At 42.6% G+C, this 10,837-nt stretch overlaps 1 non-coding gene across 1 annotated transcript; it reads right to left on the minus strand.

The window, feature by feature from the left end:
• Positions 1 to 6,234: 6,234 nt before the first annotated feature.
• On the minus strand, positions 6,235 to 6,426 carry LOC116983213. Its single transcript, XR_004414647.1, has one exon. It is a non-coding gene; the product is annotated as a U2 spliceosomal RNA (small nuclear RNA).
• Positions 6,427 to 10,837: the final 4,411 nt, after the last annotated feature.

The following is a 10,837-nucleotide window of genomic DNA, read 5'->3' on the forward strand; positions in this document are numbered from 1 at the left end:
AGCAACACTATTAACTCTGGAAGAGTTGAAAGATAAGTTCAAAATATATAAAGTATGTAAAATTATGAGAGGCATAGATATGGTAGACAGTCAGAACCTTTTTCGCAGGATGGAAATATCAAATACTAGAGGGCATAGCTTTGAAATGAGAGGGGCAAAATTTAACTTAGATGTGCGGGACAAGTCTTTCACCCAGAGAGAGCCTGGGGTGGTGGTGGAGACAAATATGATTGTGGAAATTAAGAGACTTTTGGCGAGTCACTTGGATATGCAGGAAATTATTTTTCCAATTAGTAACAGTATTGAAAAACTAATGGTTCATAAGTTCATAAGCTCATAAGTTATAGGAGCATTCAGCCCATCAAGTCTACTCCACCATTCAATCATAGCTGCTCTTTCTTTCCCTCTCATCCCCATTCTCCTGCCTTCACCCAGTAACTCCTGACACTGTACTAATCAAGAATCTATCTATCTACGTCTTTAAAATAGCCATTGACGGCCTCCATAGCCTCCTGTGGTATTGAATTCCACAGATTCACCACCCTTTGACTAACTAAATTCCTGCTCATCTTCTTTCTAAAGGTATGTCCTTTTATTTCGATGGTTTGGCCTCTGGTCCTTGACTCTCCCACGAGGGGAAGCATCCTCTCCACATCCACTCTATCCAGGCCAATCACTATTCGGTAAGTTTCGATGAGGTACCCCCTCATCCTTCTAAACTCCAGCGAAATAATTGAAAGAATATAAAATTGTAATGGGGAAAGCAACAAAAATGAGATGATTTCAAGGATAAGAAAAAGAATTTGTGGGATGTAAGGTCAACATCTAAAATGGCTCCATTTCAATGCCACACAGCTGTAAGCTTCAATGAGGAACCCCCCTCAACCTTCTAACCTCTAGTGAGTAGAGGCCCTGAGCTGTCAAATAGTCATCATATACTAACCCACTTGTTTTGCTGGAATGCCACACAATGCTGAATGACTCAGCAAATTTAACTGAAGCAGAACCACTTGGGCGGGAATTATGAAGGGTTCTGTGGAAATTATTTGGTAAATTACAAACCTTCAGGAAAAGTAAGAATAATCGGAGATGAGAAAATAAATCAAAAGATATCTCAGATATTTTTGCTGTTGTGCTTCAAATGGTTGTTTTGAAAAATAGTTTTAAATCTGACAACATTACCTTAATTCTGAAGCAATTAGTTGTGTTCATTAATCTTAATTGCTTTCAGCCGAGACCCATAAAAAGGTTCAGGGTAGCTGTATATAAGGAAGCCATATGGAAAGGCTCTTGGGAATTACAATATTTTTATTGTGCTGATTGCCACCACTTGAGAATCTCATTTCCTTTTGATATGCCACAGCAAAGTACAGAATTTTAAATTTGAAACGGCGGCACAGTAGCACACTGGTAGAGTTGCTGCCTTAAGCCCCTGTCCCACTGTGCGAGGTAATTCAAGAGTTCTCCCGAGGTTTCCCCTGATCCGAACTCGGAGAACATCCGTAGCAGGTCCGTAGGAGTTCGTGGATGTCTTGTAGCGGCTCGTAATGCTAACGGTAGGTGCTCGGGACATCCGGTAAACTAGTGACGGTTTTTCATCCCAGCAAAAAATGTCCACGAGTAAAAAAATACTCGTGATGAAAAAAATGGTTACTTTTTACTCGTACGAGCCGCTACGAGACATCCACAAACTCCTTAAGGGGTTGGACAGGCTAGATGCAGGAAGATTGTTCCCGATGTTGGGGAAGTCCAGGACAAGGGGGTCACAGTTTAAGGATAAAGGGGAAATCCTTTAGGACCGAGATGGGAAAAACATTTTTCACACAGAGAGTGGTGGATCTCTGGAACTCTCTGCCGCAGAAGGTAGTTGAGGCCAGTTCATTGGCTATATTTAAGAGGGAGTTAGATGTGGCCCTTGTGGCTAAAGGGATCAGGGCGTATGGAGAGAAGGCATGTACAGGATACTGAGTTGGATGATCAGCCATGATCATATTGAATGGCAGTGCAGGCTCGAAGGGCCTATTTTCTATGTTTCTATGAGAACACTTGAATTATCTCGTACAGTTGGACTTTACAGCGCCAGAGACCTGGGTTCGATCCTGACTACGGGTGCTGTCTGTACAGACTTTTTACGTTCACCCCATAGCCGCGTGGGCTTTCCCCGAGTGCTCCGGTTACCTCCCACACTCCAAAGGTTTGTAGGCTCATTGGCCTCAGCAAAGATTATAAATTATCCCTGGCATGCAGAATAGTGCTAGAGTACGGGAATCACTGGTAGGCATGGACCCGGTGGGCCGAATGGTCTGTTTCCACGCTGTATATCTAAAACTAAAAAACTAAAGAAAGAAAAATACTTTCTGCTATTGATCATAAATCAGAATGTTTTATAGCCACAGATTGAAACATTACAGTAGTAATCTCATAATCTCCATGCTGGTTCTTTGAAAGTACTATCTATTTCATCTCCTTGCGTATAACCCTATGAGTGTTTTCTATCTGAGTTTTTATACAATAGCATTTTGCAGGTTAGTATTGAATTTACTTCTGTCACATTCCAAAGAGTAGCAAAGCAAAGGTCTTTCCTTCTTCCTTATTTTGCAGTTTACCTTAAATCTGTGACTTCTAGTTACTGACTCCACTGCCACTGGAGATGTTTACTTTTTATTCAAAAGGGGGGTGAATCGGTGGACTTCATTGCCACACAAGGCTGTGGAGGCCAAGGCAATGGATATTTTTAAGGTGGAGATTGGCAGATTCTCGATTAGTACGGGTGTTATGGGGAGAAGGCAGGAGAATGGGATTGAGAGGAAACGGAGATCAGCCATGATAGAACAGTAGGTTGGGCCGAATGGCCTAATTCTGCTCTGATAGCGTATGAACTTATGAAGAGGACACAAAGTGCTGGAGTCCAGCAGGTTAGGCAGCATCTCTGGAGAACATGGATAGGTGACGTTTGGGGTCGAGACCCTTCATCAGACGTATTTACTCTATTAAAGCCTTTCCTGACAGAATAATAAAAGTTGAGCCTGTACCTAGTCAAAAGGACTAAAACAAAAAGTAGATTGCATGCCATTTGAGGGGTGGGGACTTGCTTTTTCCATTTTCTGTCAACAGTATTTCACTGAATCCTGTTTTTCACTCGCTCAAGCGAGGAGAACAAAAGAGTTCGGCTCGAATTCAATCTGTTCTTCAGAAAACCCATTATTTTTAAACCAATCGAGTCCAGAATGCTTCAGACCTTCGCTCACCTGCTCTTTAATCAGAAATGGTCCGAGACTCTTGCGGCCGGGCGGCAGTGGCCATTATTGAGTAAACCTGATTTATGTGATTGGTCAATTGTGAGCTAATGAAGGGGATAAAAGGGTTGCTCGGAATGCAGACATAATCAAGAAATACCAGGCCCACCATCTGGAGGCCATCCAAAAACCAACCCCGCGTAATCCCAGCGAAAAAAGTCGAAGTGTAACTTCGGAAGCAACGCGCAGCGAACTTAAAAGCAACAAATGACCTAATTCTCGTTGGCCCACAAAAAGGTGTTGAAATAGTAATCACTGGAAGACGTAATTTTATTAAGAAAGGGTGTCTGATTGATTGGTAGCAGGGATATTACTTTGCATTAGTTGTCAGAGCAGAGGTTGCCAACAGACTGGCTTCCATGTACTGAAGCAGATGGTGCAGCGATATATGAGGGCTGTGCATCACATTTAATGATCTAACTGAACTCGTACTGCAGGGCAGACAAGTGCTGTGAGATTGCGCAGAAACACAAATAAGACTAAATGTTTTTGACACTATTAATCTGCTTCGCTCCTGCAAAGTTCAGTTGATATCCTCCGGCAACTACCTTAAACTGATTTATTGACGAACGCTGCCTCCCTTCCTCGAAGCTCCTGCTGCTCTTTTCAATCCCAGGAAAGGTAGCAAGGGTGAGGTTTCAGAGTGGAAAAATAGTAAGATTAAACGAGAACTTACCAGTTTGAAGTTTGATCTGTATTTTATGAGGAGTTACGATGAGGGATTACGTGAAGAACCCGCTCAGTGCGCAGGCGCGGCATACTTCCAAGCAGCGGTGTGGAATCACAGATAGACACAGTTATTTGAAGTAAACATAGTAAAGATAAGGAGACATCAATTTATTAGTTTGATCCATATAATGAGGGTGGGAGCGGAGGGCACGTAATCCCTCATCGTAACTCCTCATATAATACAGATCAAACTTCAAACTGGTAAGTTCTCGTTTAATCTTACTATTTTACTTCGGAGTCACGTGAGTGACTACGTGAAGACTTCAAAGCTCTGTGATTTCAAACCGTGTAACAGTTCATACTTCACTCGCTGCCGAAGTCATTCGAGGGAGGAAGTATGTTATCGTAATCAACCATGAATCTGTTTGTAAAAACAATAATGGTGTTATTAACAACAACAAGACCAATTGCTCCCCCGGGCTTAAATTATATATTTTTTGCAGATTCTTTTTCTGCAAACGATACAGGTTCTGTCAGTGGTTTGTTATAAAAGTTTGGAACGTATACTCCCTAGACCACCCTGCAGTAGCCAGGATGTGGTCCATAGGCTCGTCCATCCTCTTAGTTACTGACGTGGAAGCTGTTCTGGTGGAATAAGATTTTATACACGTTAGTATTTACTCCAGCAACTCCCAGTACCTGCTTGAGCCACTAGAGATAGTTTAGCTCGTCACCCGACCATGAGGTTTCCTGTGGCTGACCCATAAGGCTTTTTCCTCTCCCTCGGTATTCCTTATTGTGTCGATCTCTAAGTGGGTCATGACACATAAAACGTGGTTCAGGTGGGTATGCCCGGAATTTCATGACTGGACCTGATGTTCCTGGTCTGTTCTGTTTGGCCAACCCTTGAATGGGCATGTGACACTATCTGGTGTTATAACCATGTTGTCCCATCGCAGTAGATGGGAGAGCTGGCTCTTTGTGTTGATGTAAGGCCACCAGCATGTCCATCTTCAGGGTAGGCTGTTCCAGGGTGAGTGACCTGGCTGGTGATCATCCCCTAAGGTATGTCAGGATTTCACTGACATCCCAATTTGGGTGTACCTATTTCTGGGGAATGGATTGATATACCTCTCCTGTATCTGATCACCAGTGAGCGGTACCCAAGTTGAGTAGGCTAACAGAACATGTCCTTCATTGTGGTGAAGACCTGCCAGGAGCTCCAGTACAGTTTTTTGTTATAGTTGAATGTGTAATTCCTGTTTTGGAAACAGTGTACCATTTCTTGATGCTCCTCAGGTATGTTCCCTAGGATATGCGACGGAATGCTGTCATCAGGTTGATAGTGCTCCTGATCCAAGCACAGCAATGGTCTTCCCAATTCTGCAATTCTTTTAATGACCATGTCGAGGATCACTGGGAACCATGCTTGTGGACTTGGTCCACTGTAATTTGCGTAGTACCCGACTGATGAAGCCGTAGTACCTATTGAAGAGGTAGAAGGAAAGGAAAACATAGAGATTAGGTTCCCCCCACCCCTCAATACGCGGGAATGTCTCCATTGCCGCTGCCTTGAGATTGGTTTCATGTGACGTAAGTTAGTACGTGGTGATTTAATTGGATATAAGGAATCGATATCTGGTGTCCATATTGCTTAGTGATTTCAGCAGATATTTTTGGTTTAAATGTATGTTTACAGTATTTAGCTCACCTGATAGGTGAGTTACTGATGGTCAAACATGTTTGACGACATACGGTTTCCAATTGTTAATAAATTGTCCCCTAATATCGATGTTCTCCGCCCAAGTGGTTTGGTATATGCCACCACTGATGATGTTATCTTATAAACGAACATGCAAATTTGGTGGATTACTGAGCAAATGCTTCACTAGAATTAAGTAAGTTAATATATAACATGTTTAAGTCAATTCATATTGGCATTAAGTATTACAAGCTCAGTAACACATCAGGACACATAAGATGTTACTCAAAACAGGTGGAAGTGTACAACCATAATCCTTCCTGCCGATAAATTCCATGATAACACTACAGATTAATCCATTTGCCCCCATATTACAGGTATGGAGATAGTTTTGAACACTAGTATCTCAGCTCATAGGAAAGGTACAAAGTTCAGTAGCTGGTAATGCTGCTATATCCCAATTACTTTGCCACGTAGTTGATTGGTGGTTAATGCACCATGACTGATAGTCTTAATGAATACCAGATAACAACGTTGTGGATGGTCAACGTAAATATCTGGATATATATTTTGTGCACCGTTCCCAGAGGCACTGCAATACTGGGTCGATGCGTGGAGTGGACAGAGCAAGCCCCTATTCCATCTCCCTGTTCCAAAATTCAATTTAATATATGGTCCCTAGATAAGGGTCGTATCAGATTATTAAACTGATAAGAACAGATACTACACTTGATCTTAGCCAAAAGGCCGAGAAGCGATGCAGCTAAAGCTGTATCCAAGGATAGTTTGTCGTTAATATATAGACATGCCATGACGGAATGTTTCTAAGTGTCAGGGCGTTGATTCTGGATAACTTTGACTTAAATGCCGCAACGCTCATCATGGTTACTCCATCCAGGTAATTGCGGTATATCCGAAACTTATATGAGAAGGTACTGAATAGTGTGCATCTTCAAGGTCGATGTCTACCATAAAGTATCCTTGGATCCATGGTAGTAGTTACAAATCCCATGAATGGGTATACCTGGTGAAATACTCAAGTGGTTTATCAACGATGGTGCGACATTCACCATCGTGGGAGGGTAGACCACTTGGGGTGCTTGCTGAATTGGTGGCAAGATATTAATTCTATTCCCCTTGTATTTATTTTTTGGTATATAACTACCAAGAGTGATAGCTTCCTAACCAGGCGTAATTCATCCACCCCTTGTTAGTACAACCCTTAACCTTTATGTGTCGCGCCTGCGCACTGAGCGGGTTCTTCACGTAGTCACTCACGTGACTCCGAAGTAAAATTCATATATCTTTTCCCCACTGCCACCCGCACTGCCACTGCCTATCTAAATTTTATTATTAGTTATTTATGTTATGACATCGGATGGAAGCTGCATACCAAATCTCGTTGCACTTATGTGCAATGACAATAAAAGATATTATTATTATTATTATTATTATTATTATTATTATTATTATTATTATTATTATTATTATTATTATTATTATTATTATTATTATTAATCACCCCCCCCCCCCCCCATGTGGGCTACTCCTGCACCTATTGTCTATGTTCCTCGTGCAACACAGTAGGTGTTTTCATGTTTTTGTCGGCTTGCCATCTCCAGCTCCCTGCAATATTAATCAGCCCTCATGGCTGATCATCCTAAATCAGTACCCCGTTCCTGCTTTTTCCCCCATATCCCTTGATTCCTTTAGCCCTAAGAGCTAAATCTAACTCTCTGATGACTACTGATGACAGAGAGAAGAAGAAGCCTTAAAAAGCACAGAAATAACTTTCCTTCATACCTACACGTGAGACCTGCAAACAGTAAATAACATCATGCTGACGCTAGTATCAGGCATGTTGATTATGGTGAAATATTTAGTTGTGACCCGTTCATATATTACAACATCCTATGGATGGGAGAGATGTTGAGCAAGTCCAGATGCATAATCAGTTGCCTGCTTCTAATAAGCTATGTTTGATTTTCCTAGGAATGTTAATGAGAGTTGTGTCGGAGGCTGGGTCATATACAGTGTCTTACATCAAAAGGCATGAAGGCCAGATCACAGAACCACACATTTGGGTCAACCAGCCTGCATCAGCATTCACCTTCCACATGTGAGAGCAATTCAAATCATGTCTACCTACCAGGTTTTCTTATCAAACTCCTTATGCACCTCAGATAAACAGAAAAAGCTGGAGTAACTCAGTAGGTCCAGCAGTCTCTGGGGGAAAAGGAACAGGTGACGGTTTGGGTTGAAACCTTTCCTCAGGCTCATGTCTGAAGTAGGGTCTCGACCCGAAACGTCACCTATTCCTTTTCTTCAGGGATGCTGCCTGACTCGCTGAGTTACTCCAGCATTTTGTGTCTATCTTCGGTCTAGATAGAGATCTTTAAAATGATGAGAGGGATAGACAGAGTTGACGTGGATAAGCTTTTCCCATTGAGAGTAGGGAAGATTCAAACATGAGGACATGACTTCAGAATTAAGGGACAGAAGTTTAGGGGTAACATGAGGGGGAACGTCTTTACTCAGAGAGTGGTAGCTGTGTGGAATGAGCTTCCAGTGGAAGTGGTGGAGGCAGATTCGATTTTATCATTTAAAAATAAATTGGATAGGTATATGGATGGGAAAGGAATGGAGGGTTATGGTCTGAGTGCAGGTAGATGGGACTAGGGGAAAATAAGTGTTCGGCACGGACATAGGGCCGAGATGGCCTGTTTCTGTGCTGTAATTATTATATGGCTGTATGGTTATAAACTAGCAGTTCCTTCTGACACCTATGCACCTTATTCATTTTCACCAGGAACCTCAATGCTATTTCCGTCTCAGCCACCAACCTGGGAAGAAAAGTGTACCATAATTCTCTGTCAAGAGAAAAATATTGGCCATTGTTTTATTACTCATCATAGTCATACAGGATGGATATAGGCCCTTCAATGTCTCTTGAATGTTATATTCAACACCACGTGATAAAAACTAGAATCTTAAGGTTATGTGATAGGAATAGAATTAGGCCATTCAGCCCATCAAGTCAACTCCGCCATTCAATCATGGCTGATCGATCTCTCCCTCCAAACCCCTTTCCCCTGCCTTCTCCCCATAACCTTTGACACCTGTACTAATCAAGAATCTATCTATATCTGCCTTAAAAATATCCACTGACTTTGGCCTCCGCAGCCTTCTGTGGCAAAGAATTCAACAGATCCACCACCCCCTGACTAAATAAATTTCTCCTCATCTCCTTCCTAAAAGAAGCTCCTTTGATTCTGAGGCTGTGACCTCTAATCCTAGACTCTCCCACTAGTGGAAACATCCTCTCCACATCCACTCTATTCAAGCCTTTCACTATCCTGTACGTTTCAATGAGGTCCCGTCCTCCCCCTCCCCTTCCCTCCCCCATTCGTCTAAACTCCAGGAAGTACAGGCCCAATGCCGACAAATCTTATTGATAGTCTGTTGGTGACATTTTCTTTAGGAGTAGTTTTATCTTAACTTCGTTGATTATGCCATGGATATTCATTGAGAAGTCAGTGGTTTGTGGGTTTCTCCCTGCAAGACATGACTTGCAATGTTCAGAATGAGCAACGGACTGAGGAATTGTCTGCATGTTTGATGCAGAAAGTTGGGTCACATGAGATTCAGGGTGAGCTGGTCAACTGGATTCCAAATTGGCTTTGTGGAAGGAGTCAGAGTGTGGGGTAGAGGGTTGTTTTTCTGGTTGGAGGCCTGTGACCCAAGTGGTGTACCGCAGAGATCTATGCTGGGCCCACTGTCATTTCTACGAAGTTAACGATTTAGATGGTAATCCAGAAAACAATGCAACATTAGCCACCTACCAGTCTTCCAAAACAATAGGTGCAGGAGTAGGCCATTCGGCCCTTTGAGCCAGCACCGGCATTCAATATGATCATGCGTGATCATCCACAATCAGTATACCGTTCCTGCCTTCTCCCCATTTCCCTTGATTCCGCTAGCCCTAAGTGCTCTATCTAGCTATCTTTTGAATGCATCCAGTGAATCGGCCTCCACTGTCTTCTGAGGCAGAGAATTTCACAAATTCACAACTCTCTGGGTGAAAAGGTTTTTCCTCATCTCAGTTCGGAATGGCCTACCCCTTATTCTTAAACTGTGGCCCCTGGTTCTGGACTCCCCCAACATCAGGAACATGTTTCCTGCATCTAGCATGTGAATACTTGTATGTGAATACTTGGCCAATAAACATTAATTAATTTGTTCATTCATTCAAGATCCCCTCTCATCTTTCTAAATTCCAGTGAATACAAGCCCAGTCGCTCCATTCTTTCATCATATGACTGTCCCCTTATCACGGGAATTAACCTTGTGAACCTACGCTGCACTCCCTCAATAGCAAGAATGTCCTTCCTCAAACTAGGAGACCAAAAGTGCACACAATACTCCAGGTGTGGTCTCACCAGGGCCCTGTACAACTGCAGAAGGACCTCTTTGCTCCGATACTCAACTGCTCTCTTTATGAAGGCCAACATGCCATTAGCTTTCTTCACTGCCTGTTGTACCTGTATACTTACTTTCAGTGACTGACCGAGGTCTCATTGTACTTCCCCTTTTCCTAACCCAACACCATTCAGATAATAATCTGCCTGCCCGTTCTTGCCTCCAAAGTGGATAACCTCACATTTATCTACTTTATAATGCCATGCATCTGCCCATTCACCCAACCTGTCCAAGTCACTGTGCATCCTCATAGCATCCTCTTCACAGTTCACACTGCCACCCAGCTTTGTGTCATCTGCAAATTTGCTAATGTTACTTCATCTGAATCAATAATGTATATTGTAAATAGCTTCATCTGAATCAATAAATAGCTTCATCTGAATCAATAATGTATATTGTAAATAGCTGCGGTCCTAGCACCGAGCCTTGCGGCACCCCACTCGTCACTGCCTGCCATTCTGAAAGGGACCCGCTAATCCCTACTCTTTGTTTCCTGTCTGCCAACTAATTTTCTATCCATGTCAGCACTCTACCCCCAATACCATATGCTCAAATGACGCAAATATCTCTGCACGGACATCCTGTAGAGCGGAGAGGTACGGAGAGAGTGCTGCATTGTTTGAGGTAATGTTTTTTTAGACGTTAAATTGAGACCCTGTCTTATCTTTTAGGTGAGTGTAAAGACCCCCGT

The sequence above is a fragment of the Amblyraja radiata genome, chromosome 1 (genome assembly GCF_010909765.2).
Source record: "Amblyraja radiata isolate CabotCenter1 chromosome 1, sAmbRad1.1.pri, whole genome shotgun sequence".
NCBI lineage: Eukaryota > Metazoa > Chordata > Chondrichthyes > Rajiformes > Rajidae > Amblyraja > Amblyraja radiata.